The sequence below is a fragment of the Aquarana catesbeiana genome, linkage group LG05 (genome assembly GCF_042186555.1).
Source record: "Aquarana catesbeiana isolate 2022-GZ linkage group LG05, ASM4218655v1, whole genome shotgun sequence".
Lineage (NCBI taxonomy): Eukaryota > Metazoa > Chordata > Amphibia > Anura > Ranidae > Aquarana > Aquarana catesbeiana.
Window position 1 is genome coordinate 204917229 of NC_133328.1, and position 11496 is coordinate 204928724.

The following is an 11496-nucleotide window of genomic DNA, read 5'->3' on the forward strand; positions in this document are numbered from 1 at the left end:
TTTCTTCTTCAATGACGGGCACTGATATGGCTGCAATGATGGGCACTGATAAGGCGGCACTGATGGGCACCGATGAGGTGGCATCAATAAGGTGGCACTGATGAGGTGGCACAGACGGGCACTGATGATGGACGCTGATAGGTGGCACTGATGGGCACTGATAGGTGGCACTCATAGGTGGCACTGATGAGCACTCATAGGCGGCACTGATGGGCACTCATAGGCGGCACTGATGAGTACTTATGGGTGGCACTGATGGGTACTTATGGGTGGCACTGATAGGTGGCACGGATGGGCACTGATGGGCACTGATAGGTGGGCACTGATGGGCACAGATGGGCACTGATAGGTGGCACTGATGGACACTGATGGGTGGCACTGATGACACTGATGGGTGGCATTGCTGGGCATCACTGATGTAATTTGTTACATAATGGTGCCAGTCAGTGCCCATTTGTGGGCACAGATTGGGCGTTCATTTGCACATGTGGATGGCCATGGGGTACATACCTAGCCATCCACATGTTGACCCCTTCCCTAGTGGTCCTTGCGGCTTCCCTGGTGGTCCAGTGTGGGCATCCGAGGAGGGGCTGCGCTGATAAACAATCAGCACACACCCCCCTGTCAGGAGAGCCGCTGATCGGCTCTCCTCTACTTGCGTCTGTCAGACGCGAGTGAGGAAAAGCCGATCACCGGCTCTTCCTGTTTACAGCGTGATCAGCCGTGATTGGACACGGCTGATCACATGGTAAAGAGCCTCTGTCGGAGGCTCTTTACCGAGATCGGTGTAGCGGTGTGTCAGACTGATACCGATGCGCGCCCCAAGGGCGCACGGCAGCCGTTATCCTGAAGGACATCATATGACGCCCAGTCAAGATAACTGAACCACCGCCTGGCCGTCATTTTGCTATAGACTGGGCGGGAAGTGGTTAAGGTAGTGTAAGTTTATATTTTTACAGTGACATTTGTTTTATTATATTTTTCTAAGTTTTCCTTACTATTTAGTTAGGCCTTGCTGGATAATTTCTTAAAACAAAAGGGTGGTGAACCACAGTGAGCTTTGATCTCTTTCATGATGTTCAAGTAGATCTCCACCTCTCTAAGATTGCCTATCTTTGGTCCAAGATATTCAAAAGATTTTGGGGAAAATGTTCACGTTTTGACATAACTCTCCAATTCTTTTGAATTACACTCTTGGTAAGTAAATAATAAAGATCTGAAATAACTCTTTAGCCACTTGGAGTATCTTGGCGCTCAATGGAAGTGATGGTAGTGGGGGGGGGCCAGGTAAACTTTTGCTTCAGGGCCTACTGTACAAGCTTTAAGATACACCTCTGGTTACAACTAAATCTTCTGTACAAAATATTGTACCACATGGAGACAAACTACAATGTTTTTACTTGCTGATACCTGGCCCCTTCCAGAATTTCTAGGTCTGTTCTCACTTATTTAGCCACTTGTTTTCGAGGCTGCGGAGGCTTGGGTACACACTTTCAGGTATGGTGGTCCTGCCTGTTTACACCAATTCTGGACTAATATATTCCAAATGATCTCTACACTATTTTCAGTACCAGCTACTCTTGATCATCAACTTGTTCTTCTAAATACCCGCCCATTGAACCTCACCTTGACTCAATTTAAATTGCTATAACAAGTAACCATTGCGACAAAACAAGCGATTGTAAAGTCATGGAAGTCCTTCATCCTGGGTATACTGAAGATGAAGACTAAGCACATAATTACTCAGGCCACAGTCCATGCTAAAATTGAAGCCACTCTATTAGACAAAGTATCGAAATTCTCTAAACTATGACAACCTTGGGTAGACCATTACCTTCCCCTACATTTTGACACCTCCTTGCTGCTACCCTTGTGACTCTCTTCTTGGGCTTATCTCACCTTGACACTCTTTCCTTCAATCTTACATGGCCCCAGAAATTCCCTTAACCTCCCCACCCACCACCCCTTCTCTTCTCCCTCATTCCTCCTTTTACTCTACCTTTTACTATATACACACTTGAAAGTATACTTTCCCTTAGCTGTTTGTTGGCTGCAAGCTGCTGAAGATGGCGTTACTACAATTACTGTATGCTTGATATGTAGCCTCCTCTCTATACACTTTGCCTAGGAGTCCTGGCCTCTACATTTAAAGTGTTATTAAACCAAGGACACTGCATTCACTATATCTAGTCTCCCACAGTATAAAGAACATGGAACTAAAATTATTTTAGTAAATATAAACTTCTAAATACCTTTTATCTTCAGCAGTATATATCAGTCTTCTGACTGATTAGTGTCTAGTTAAAGCTTGTAGGAGGTTCTCATTCTACTCCGAATCTCCTATGAGGCTGCAGGACCCCTGGTCCTCTGTCTGGACGATGCTGATTGGCTCTGTGCCGATCACATGCACCCTCCCAAGAAAAGAAAAAACCTCTCTAGCAATACACACCAAACTGAGCATGTGCAGAGTGCCCCCAAGGCTCTGTTCTATCAGGAGATGGATTGGGGACTGTGGAAGAAGGGGAGGATCAGAGAAGACTGGATTAAAAGCCTTTTTACACAATGCAGAGGATTAACCCCTTAGGTTCCACAGTGAGTATAGCAAGCATGCTTTACTGCATATACAGACTTATTTCACTGTTGTGGGTGTAGTAATGCTTTAAATATGTTTGATATATCTGCTAGCTGGCGTCTCTATCACCGTTTGTCCAACTTATTTCTCTTTTTTGTACTGTAAAAGGGTTACTTATTATTTACACTGTGTATTCCAAGTGCCTTTGTATTGATGAAAATTATAAACATATTGAACAAATAAAAAAAGTACACGTTCACATATCTTCTGTATAATTTCAGAAGGTCAAAACCTCTATATAAATTGTGTATGCAAAAAGGTAAATCTACCGTATTTATCGGCGTATAACACGCACAGGCGTATAACACGCACATTCATTTTAAGATGGAAGCTTCAGGAAAAAAACTAAAATTTTTAATAATGAACTTTGAAACAAAATAAGGGTCAGTGCCCATCTGCAGCCTCACCATTGCCATCAATGCAGCCTGATCAATGCCCATCTGCAGCCTCACAAGTGCCATCAATGCAGCCTCATTAGTCTACATCAATGCAGCCTCACCATTGCCTCAATGTAGCAGCCTTGCCATTGCCATCAATGCAGCAGCCTCACCACTGCCATCAATGCAGCAGCCTCACCACTGCCATCAGTGCAGCCTGATCGATCCCCATCTGCAGCCTAGAGGGGACAGGGAGGGGGGCGGGATGAGCGCCAACAGATTACATACAGTGAGAATCTCCTATGATAGACAGAACAGTGGTCCAATGACAGCCCAGGAGACAGGACTTTCTATAACAGAGGCTGCCAAGTAAACAGGAGGTTCCCACTGTATTTAATCTGATGGCGCTCATCCCGAAGTATTGGCGTATAACACGCACACGCTATTTGCACCTGATTTTCATGGTGAAAAAGTGAGTGTTATACGCCAATAAATACAGTACTTATTTTTTTTGCATGTGTAAAAGAAGTCAGTGGTGCATGATTCCCATGTTTTTGCAGGGGCTGATTGTTTTGTTAGGTGGTCTGACAAAGACAAGGGCATAAGTTCATTGTAAACTGCAATGCATATTTGCTGCAAAGGTATGAGAATTGTCTTGCAGAAACCAGGCATAGCGGTAATGAAACCACTTTATATCAAAAAGTGAATCAAATGAATGGGCATGTTGGATGGTGCCACCTCTATGTGATCCCAGGCAATGACCTATGTGGCCTAGCCATAAATCCAGCCTTGAAGGCTTAGGAATCAGGGATACAACCTGTACCATTTTCTAATATAAAACATGTTTGCATTTTAAAGCATTAAAAAGGTTGAACTTTGAACTTTTATTTTGAGTTGATGGAGACAGTCATTCACCCTCCTGGCTTCTCAAATGTCTAAATATACAGAAAAAGCAACGATTACAGATAGATTTTCATATCAGACTTGCAGTATTGTTCATTTCTCCACTTTACTAATGGAAGAAATCTGAAAAAGCAGACAATATACTGTAGCTACTGGAAAAAAAAAAGAGCGTGATCTGCATGAAAAACAAGGTATATATAATAATATCTAGGTTAAAACCTAAAAATGCCAAGTTACATATAGATGTATGCTAATATTCGTCAAGACTTTGTGTTCCAAATCAACCAATTACTTTGATGTAGGAACACTACTACTACTACGTGAAGGATTTTGTAGCAAGCCTTCAATGCCTAGTCTTCATTTGTGTAGAAAAATGCTCTCTTTTTTATCCTCTTTTGCACATTACAAACTAAATACAATAATGAATCAGAACTGAACTTCTCCAACTTACTTGTTTAAGGACTGGTGCTGAAGCATAAAGCAATCACACTTCCACGCAGGGCAATGATTTTAATAATAAGGAATCCGAGATGTTTATGTACTTCCTCAAAACTTCTACCACATGAGGAAGGTTTCGCATACGTGCACAGTACAAAAAGATACAAAACAGTGAAAGATGTGGCTGACTGGTAGGTTCCTGTTTCTAAATACTAATGACAGAGTACTGTACATTCTGAAACATAACATTTAAAATTCCTTGCAAGAGGCATGGAAGAAATGAGCAATTGAGTATGTATAGCCAAAACTTAGTTTTTTATTTTTGGATATAGCAGGAAGGACACAAACCCCTGTCACATTTTCATAGCTGTGTGCCCCCTACTAGGTTGATTCACCATCCTTATTTGTCCTGATGACCATTATCAAAAAAGCAGAAAGTGTCCGGAAAGCCAATTTTTTTTACTGGTTGTCACCAGAACAAGAGGTAGGGATCAGACTTCAAATAGGGACACGTGTTCAGGTAACAACTGTCTAAAGCTGTCCATACATGGATCGAAGTTCAACAGGGATCAGCCAAATTTCAACCCATGTATGGGCTAGCTGGTTGTACACAAGTCAATCTATCGAGGTACAACCAGCCTGTCATGTTATTCCTGAATGATCAGTACCACCTGCTATAGCTGGCAACATTGATAATTGTATTTTTCCGGTGGGGAAAGCTCCCTGCCGGCAGAATGCAGCAGCTCAGAGACAGTGATCAATGTGAATGGGGGAGTCAGTTAATTTTTTTGTTCAACCTGCTCCCCTGGTAGATGGTTCTCCCCCATGCTCTGTTGGTGGACTGTCTTTAGTTGGAGTTGGGCTTTAAAAAATGTGTAGATCTTATGATGGGAAAAAATAAAATAAAATACTGTGTTATAATAACCACTTACCGACCGCCACACGACAATGTACGTCCAAACTTTGAACGGGGACATCGTTGTTATGGCAGCAGCTAGCTGCCATAACCCCGGTATCCCCGTTTTCATGTGGGGGCTTTCAGATAAAAGTGGTCCCTGCGGCGGATTCGCCGCAAGATCACTTTTATCGGTGGCGGGAGAGGGGACCCCCCTCCCGCCGCGATCCAGTGCCCTCTACCGCTTACCGGAGCCGTCGGTAGCGGCGGAGGTGATCGCGTCCTTCCCTGTGGTGTGCCTGGAGACGAGTGAGGCTAAGATAGCAAAACGTCACTTCCGTTCACGCCTCTTAAAGGCATATGTTTTTCAATGTCATTTTTTTAAATGAGTTTTTTTTTTTTATTATTGCATTTTAGTGTAAATATGAGATCTGAGGTCTTTTTGACCCCAGATCTCATATTTAAGAGGACCTGTCATGCTTTTTTCTATTACAAGGGATGTTTACATTCCTTGTAATAGGAATAAAAGTGACACAATTTTTACACAAAACAGTGTAAAAATAAATAATATAATGTAAAATAAATAATAAAAATAAAAAAAATGTTAAAAACCCCCCGTCACGACAAGCTCGCGCGCAGAAGCGAACGCATATGCGAGTAGCGCTTGCATATGAAAACGGTGGTCAAACCACATATGTGAGGTATCACCGCGACCGGTAGAGTGAGAGCAATAATTTTAGCCCTAGACCTCCTCTGTACCACAAAATATGCAACCTGTAGAATTTTTTAAACATGGCCTATGGAGATTTTTGAGGGTAAAAGTTTGACGCCATTCCACGAGCAGGCGCAATTTTGAAGCGTGACATGTTGGGTATCAATTTACTTGGCATAACATTATATTTCACAATATAAAAAAAATTGGGCTAACTTTACTGTTGTCTTATTTTTTTATTCAAAAAAGTGATTTTTTTCCAAAAAAAGTGCGCTTTTAAGACCGCTGCGCAAATACGGTGCAAAAAAAAGTATTGCAATGACCGCTATTTTATTCTCTAGGGTGTTCAAAGAAAAACCATATATAATATTTGGGGATTCTAAGTAATTTTCTAGCAGAAAAACCTGTTTTAAACTTGTAAACACCTAAAATCCAAAACGAGGCTGGTCCTTAAGTGGATAAAATAAGTAAGAAAAGCCAAAAAGCAGTGACATCAAACGAAGAAAAAATACTAAGTCTATAATTCTTTACAACATTTCTATTGTTTTGTTAGACCCATTTTAATAAAGTGCTTTCAGATGGTAGATATACCGGTAACTGTACTTCAACTGGGGAAATTTGGAATGAAACTCTTTATTTATTCTGTTAGTTAAATTATGATTGCTTATTGTTCCAGACCCATTCCAAAGCTCCTGTCAGGACCTTGCAGACTGCTATTAGCTGCAAATGTTGTTTATTTACTGGGGTTGATCTACTAAAGCAAATAGGCTGTTCACTTTGCACAGGAATTTTCCTCTTCAGTTAGTGCAGTTTTTCTCCTTGTCAAATGTTTTTATTTAGTACACAAAGTGTACTAATAATAGTACACTATTTGTGTAATAGTGATAACAGATATGATAATAAACATATTATGACAAAAGGAATGAAGCTCATTGTTATACAGATATTATGTAATATTCTGTAAGATCAAGAGCTTCAAAATCAAAAAAAGGGAAGGTGGAGTGAAAAAAAAAAGAAAGAGAGTAGAGGAGAGAAGAAAAAGGAGTCCACTTGGTCGGTTCATAAGCCACCATGAGATATGATATGGTTATTCATAGATCAGCTACCATGGCATGAGAACATTTTTGTTAAAGGTTGATGATAAATGGTGTTTTATCCATGGGTGCCATAATTTTTCAAATTTTGGGATCTGATCTCGTTCTATGGCCACCATTTTAGCATAAATCATGGAATTATGCATCCTGTGTTTTGTCTCAGCTATCACCAATGAAGGGGATTTCCATGCCTTCGCTACCATTTGCTTTGCGGCTGTAAGAAGCTGAATGAAGAGTTTGAATTGAGTGTGCGTTAAGCACTCCGGTTTCAAATTTAGTAACGCTGTAGTAGGGTTGAGTTGTAGCTTCAAGTCAAACATTCTGGGGGCCAATTCAAAAATACCCCTCCAAAAGGTTTGGGCTATTGGGCAGGTCCATCTAATATGTAGGTGGGTGCCCAAATCAGAACAACCCCGAAAACAAAGAGCAGAATAAGTAGGCACGTACTTAGCCACTCTGGAATTAACAAGGCACCATCGGATCAACACTTTGTAATTGGCTTCCATTGCTAGAATATTAGGGGAGGATGATATAGTTACCAACCAGATCTTAGACCAGTCTACATTGTCAAGGGTATGACCAAGGTTCGCTTTCCATTTCTGGGTGTAGGAAGGTTTTTCTCGAGATTAACGAGATTAACTAAAAGTTGGGAGTATAGAGAAGAAATGAATCCTCTAGTTTAGGGGGGTTTTTCTTACATACTGATTCAAAGCCTGGGAATTGGGTCAGAGGAGTGCCAGTGTTAGTATTTGGTGTGAAGAAGTTTTTAATTTGAAAGTATCAGAACAATTCTGATTGCGGTAGACCACAGGTTTCGCAGAGAGTCGGGAATGGGATAAAGGACATAGGGGTGACAAATTTGTGTAACCTCTGAACTTCTAGGGAGGACCATACTTTAAATGATAAGGGGGAGACCCATATATAGTAAAAAGTGGGGTTTTTGAGAAAGGAGAGGAGAGGATTATGAGGGGATTGTAAACGATGTTTAAATTTAAGTCTATCCCAGAGGGCAATAAGGTGTTTAGTGATAGGATTTCGTATATTAGGGCGATCTTTGGGGTGAAGCCAGAGTAAATTAGAGATCGATAAAGGATCACATTCTGTAGCTTCGATCGTTTCTCATAGAGGAATTTCCTGCGTTGCGTGGTATTTGGATAGACTATAAATATGTGCTGCTTTATAGTAGGTTGCGAAGTTGGGGAAGCCGAGGCCTCCACTAGTTTTAGGAAAATATAGTTTGTGCAAAGGTATATGTGGTTTGGAGGGGCCCCAAACAAATGGCGTTGCCCTTTTCTGTATTAATCTTAAGTAATAGGCAGAGATTGGAATCGGAAGAACTCTAAACAAATACAGTAATTTGGGCAGAATTGTCATTTTTATTGCACTAATTCTTCCCAACCATGATATTGGAAGGTGAGACCATTGCTTCCACAAATTTCTTACCTCACTTAAGTTTGGGAGGTAATTGGCTGAAAAGAGGTCTGAAATAGAGGCTGTAAGGTGAATCCCTAAATATGGAATTGATTTCTCTGCCCAGGTAAAAGGAAGTGCAACTTTTGCTGAATCCAGTTCCGTGTTAGAGAGAAATATATTTAATACCAAACATTTCTTAGGATTCAATATAAGGTCTTAGAAGGCAAAAAACTTGTTGAAAATGGGTAAGAGATCGGGGCCTGAAACTTGTGGAGAAAGGAAAAGCAAACATTTTTGCTAAAATTTTTATCAAGATTTAGAAGGAAAATGGGGGATAATTTGTACAAGAGGTGTCATCGGAGTGAGGCTTAGGGATCATACAGATTGTTGCTGTTAGTGATTCCTGTCTGAAGGAGTGGCCAACTAATAAAGTATTAAAGGCATCAGCCAAGATAGGGGATAAAGTCTCTGCAAATGTTTGATAATATATGGCCGAATAATATCCATCAGGGCCTGGTCTCTTATTTCTTTTTAACTCTTTAATGGTTTTGGTTACATCATCTATTAGGATGGGTTTGTCAAGTTGACTTCTTTGGGCCTGAGTTAACTCAGGTAAATTTAAATGGGAAAGGAAGGTGACATCTTCAGTAGGATTAAATTAATTTGCTGGCATGTATATGGAGGCTAGGTGGGGACGTAATTTATGTACAATTTTACAGGGTTACTAGTGTAAATGTCCTTTGACAATTTGAGTCGGATTGGTTTGGATGATTTGTTTAATGATTTGAGTGCTCTTGCCAGAAAAGTACCTGATTTATTGGATTTCATATAAAAGGCATGTCTAGATCTGTTAAGAGACTTTTCAGCTGATTCTGTGAGGAATAGATCATATTCCAGACGGGCCTTTTCTAATTGGGTTTTTGCCGCCGGGGTGGGATTATCTTGAAAGGATGCAATGGATGGGTTGAACTCAGACTCCAGCTTGCGAGCAAGATTTCTGCTTTAGCGTTTAACCACTTCAGCCCCGGAAGGATTTACCCCCTTCCTGACCAGTGCGTTTTTTGCGATTCGGCACTGTGTCACTTTAACTGACAAGTGCGTGGTCGTGCGACGTGGCTCCCAAACAAAATTGACGTCCTTTTTTCCCCACAAATAGAGCTTTCTTTTGGTGGTATTTGATCACCTCTGCGATTTTTATTTTTTGCGCCATAAACAAAATAAGAGCGACAATTTTGAAAAAAAAAAAACACATTATTTTTTACATTTTACTATAATAAATATCCCCCAAATATATAAAAAAAACATTTTTTTTCCTCAGTTCAGGCCGATATGTATTCTTCTACATATTTTTGGTAAAAAAAATTGAAATAAGCGTTTATTGATTGGTTTGCGCAAAAGTTATAGCATTTACAAAATAGGGGATAGTTTTATGGCATTTTTATTAGTAATTTTTTTTTTTATTAGTAATGGCAGCGATCAGCAATTATGGCGGACATGTCGGACATTTTTGACACATTTTTGGGACCATTGTCATTTATACAGCGATCAGTGCTATAAAAATGCACTGATTCCTGTGTAAATGACACTGGCAGTGAAGGGGTTAACTACTAGGGGGCGGTACTAGGTACTAGTCAGTACTAGGGATATGTTCTAACTGTAGGGGGCATGGGCTGTGTGTGACACGTCACTGATCTCTGCTCCCGATGACAGGGAGCAGAGATCAGTGACACTGTTACTAGGCAGAACGGGGAGATGCTGTTTACATGAGCATCTCCCCGTTCGTCCTCTCCATGAGGTGATCACGGGTATCCCCGCAGCGATCGAGTCCGCGGGACCTGCGACCAGACTCACAGAGCTCGCAGCAGGCACGCGCGCACATCGACAAATTCAAAGTAACGTATAGGTATGTTACTTTGCGCAGCCGTGCCATTCTGCCAACGTATATCTACAGAAGGCGGTTGGCAAGTGGTTAAACATAGCGGATTATCTCTGGAATATTCCATCCATGCATCACTGGTTTGTGTGCTTTCCAGAGTGTTAGTGGGGAAATGTCAGGGCTGGTATTGAGTGTTAAATAGTCGTTCATGGCTTGTTCAATAATTAGGCGATGGGATGGGTGTTTGAGTATTGCATCTGGGAGGTACCAAGTAGGATCATGAGCTTTAGGCATAGGGGAAGCAATTGTGGTATAGACTGCATTGTGATATGTAATAGGGATTTTGTCTGAATCGAGTATTTCTGGTATCATTCCTGTAGTTAAAAAGATATGATCAATACGAGTAAATGTTTGGTGTGGGTGTGAATAATAGGTGTATCTTTCACTTGGTCAGATTATTTTCTCTCCAAGTGTCCACTAAATTGTGTTTAGAGAGAAGCTGAGAGAAAGACAACTTCTTTGAACTTTGGGGTGGGTTATAGGGTGATTTATCTAGGAATGGGAGGAGGACCTGGTTTGAGTCTCCAGATATGATAGTTTTTCCTATATTATGAACGGATATTACCTGCATCAGGTGTGAGAAGAAAGGTGTGAGTTTGTTAGGAGCGTAATATGAAACTACGGTAACTGCTGTGTCCATTATGTGTCCCATGAGAATTAAGTAAAGCCCTTCGGGATCTTTGATTTCCGTTTGAAGAGTGAATGGGGTGGAGCAGTGGAAAGCTATAAGGGTTCCACGTTGTTTGGTAGTAGCTAAGGCTGTAAATATTTGTGGGTAGAAGGAACTCATAAATTTAGTTGTGGAATTTACTGTGAAGTGTGTTTCTTGTAAACAAACTATGTAGGCTTTTCGAGCCTGAAAAAAACAGAACTCTTTAGATCGCTTCTGTGGTTTATTGATACCCTGAACATTTAGGGAAAAAATGTTTAGAGAGGTGCCATGGTAGTTGATCTAGGAGATAATACTTACCGGTTATCGCAAATTTATGGCTGGATGAATCGACCTGAGTGGACTTGAAGGAGAAGAGGAGTTAAAAGGGACCCAGGAGAGTATGGAGTAAGAGAAAGTAGAAAACAAATGAGGTAAGATAATACA

At 40.9% G+C, this 11496-nt stretch overlaps 1 protein-coding gene across 2 annotated transcripts in view; it reads right to left on the reverse strand.

The window, feature by feature from the left end:
• Nucleotides 1-4476, reverse strand: part of GPR141 (G protein-coupled receptor 141) — an 88460-nt gene extending 83984 nt beyond the window's left edge. The window contains exon 1 of one of the 2 annotated variants that reach the window (XM_073632681.1): nt 4364-4476. The gene's annotated coding sequence lies outside the window, so the exon portion shown is untranslated. The remainder of the gene's footprint in view (nt 1-4363) is intronic. The other variant, XM_073632682.1, reaches the window with a different exon arrangement.
• Between the last annotated feature and the right edge of the window lie 7020 nt (nt 4477-11496).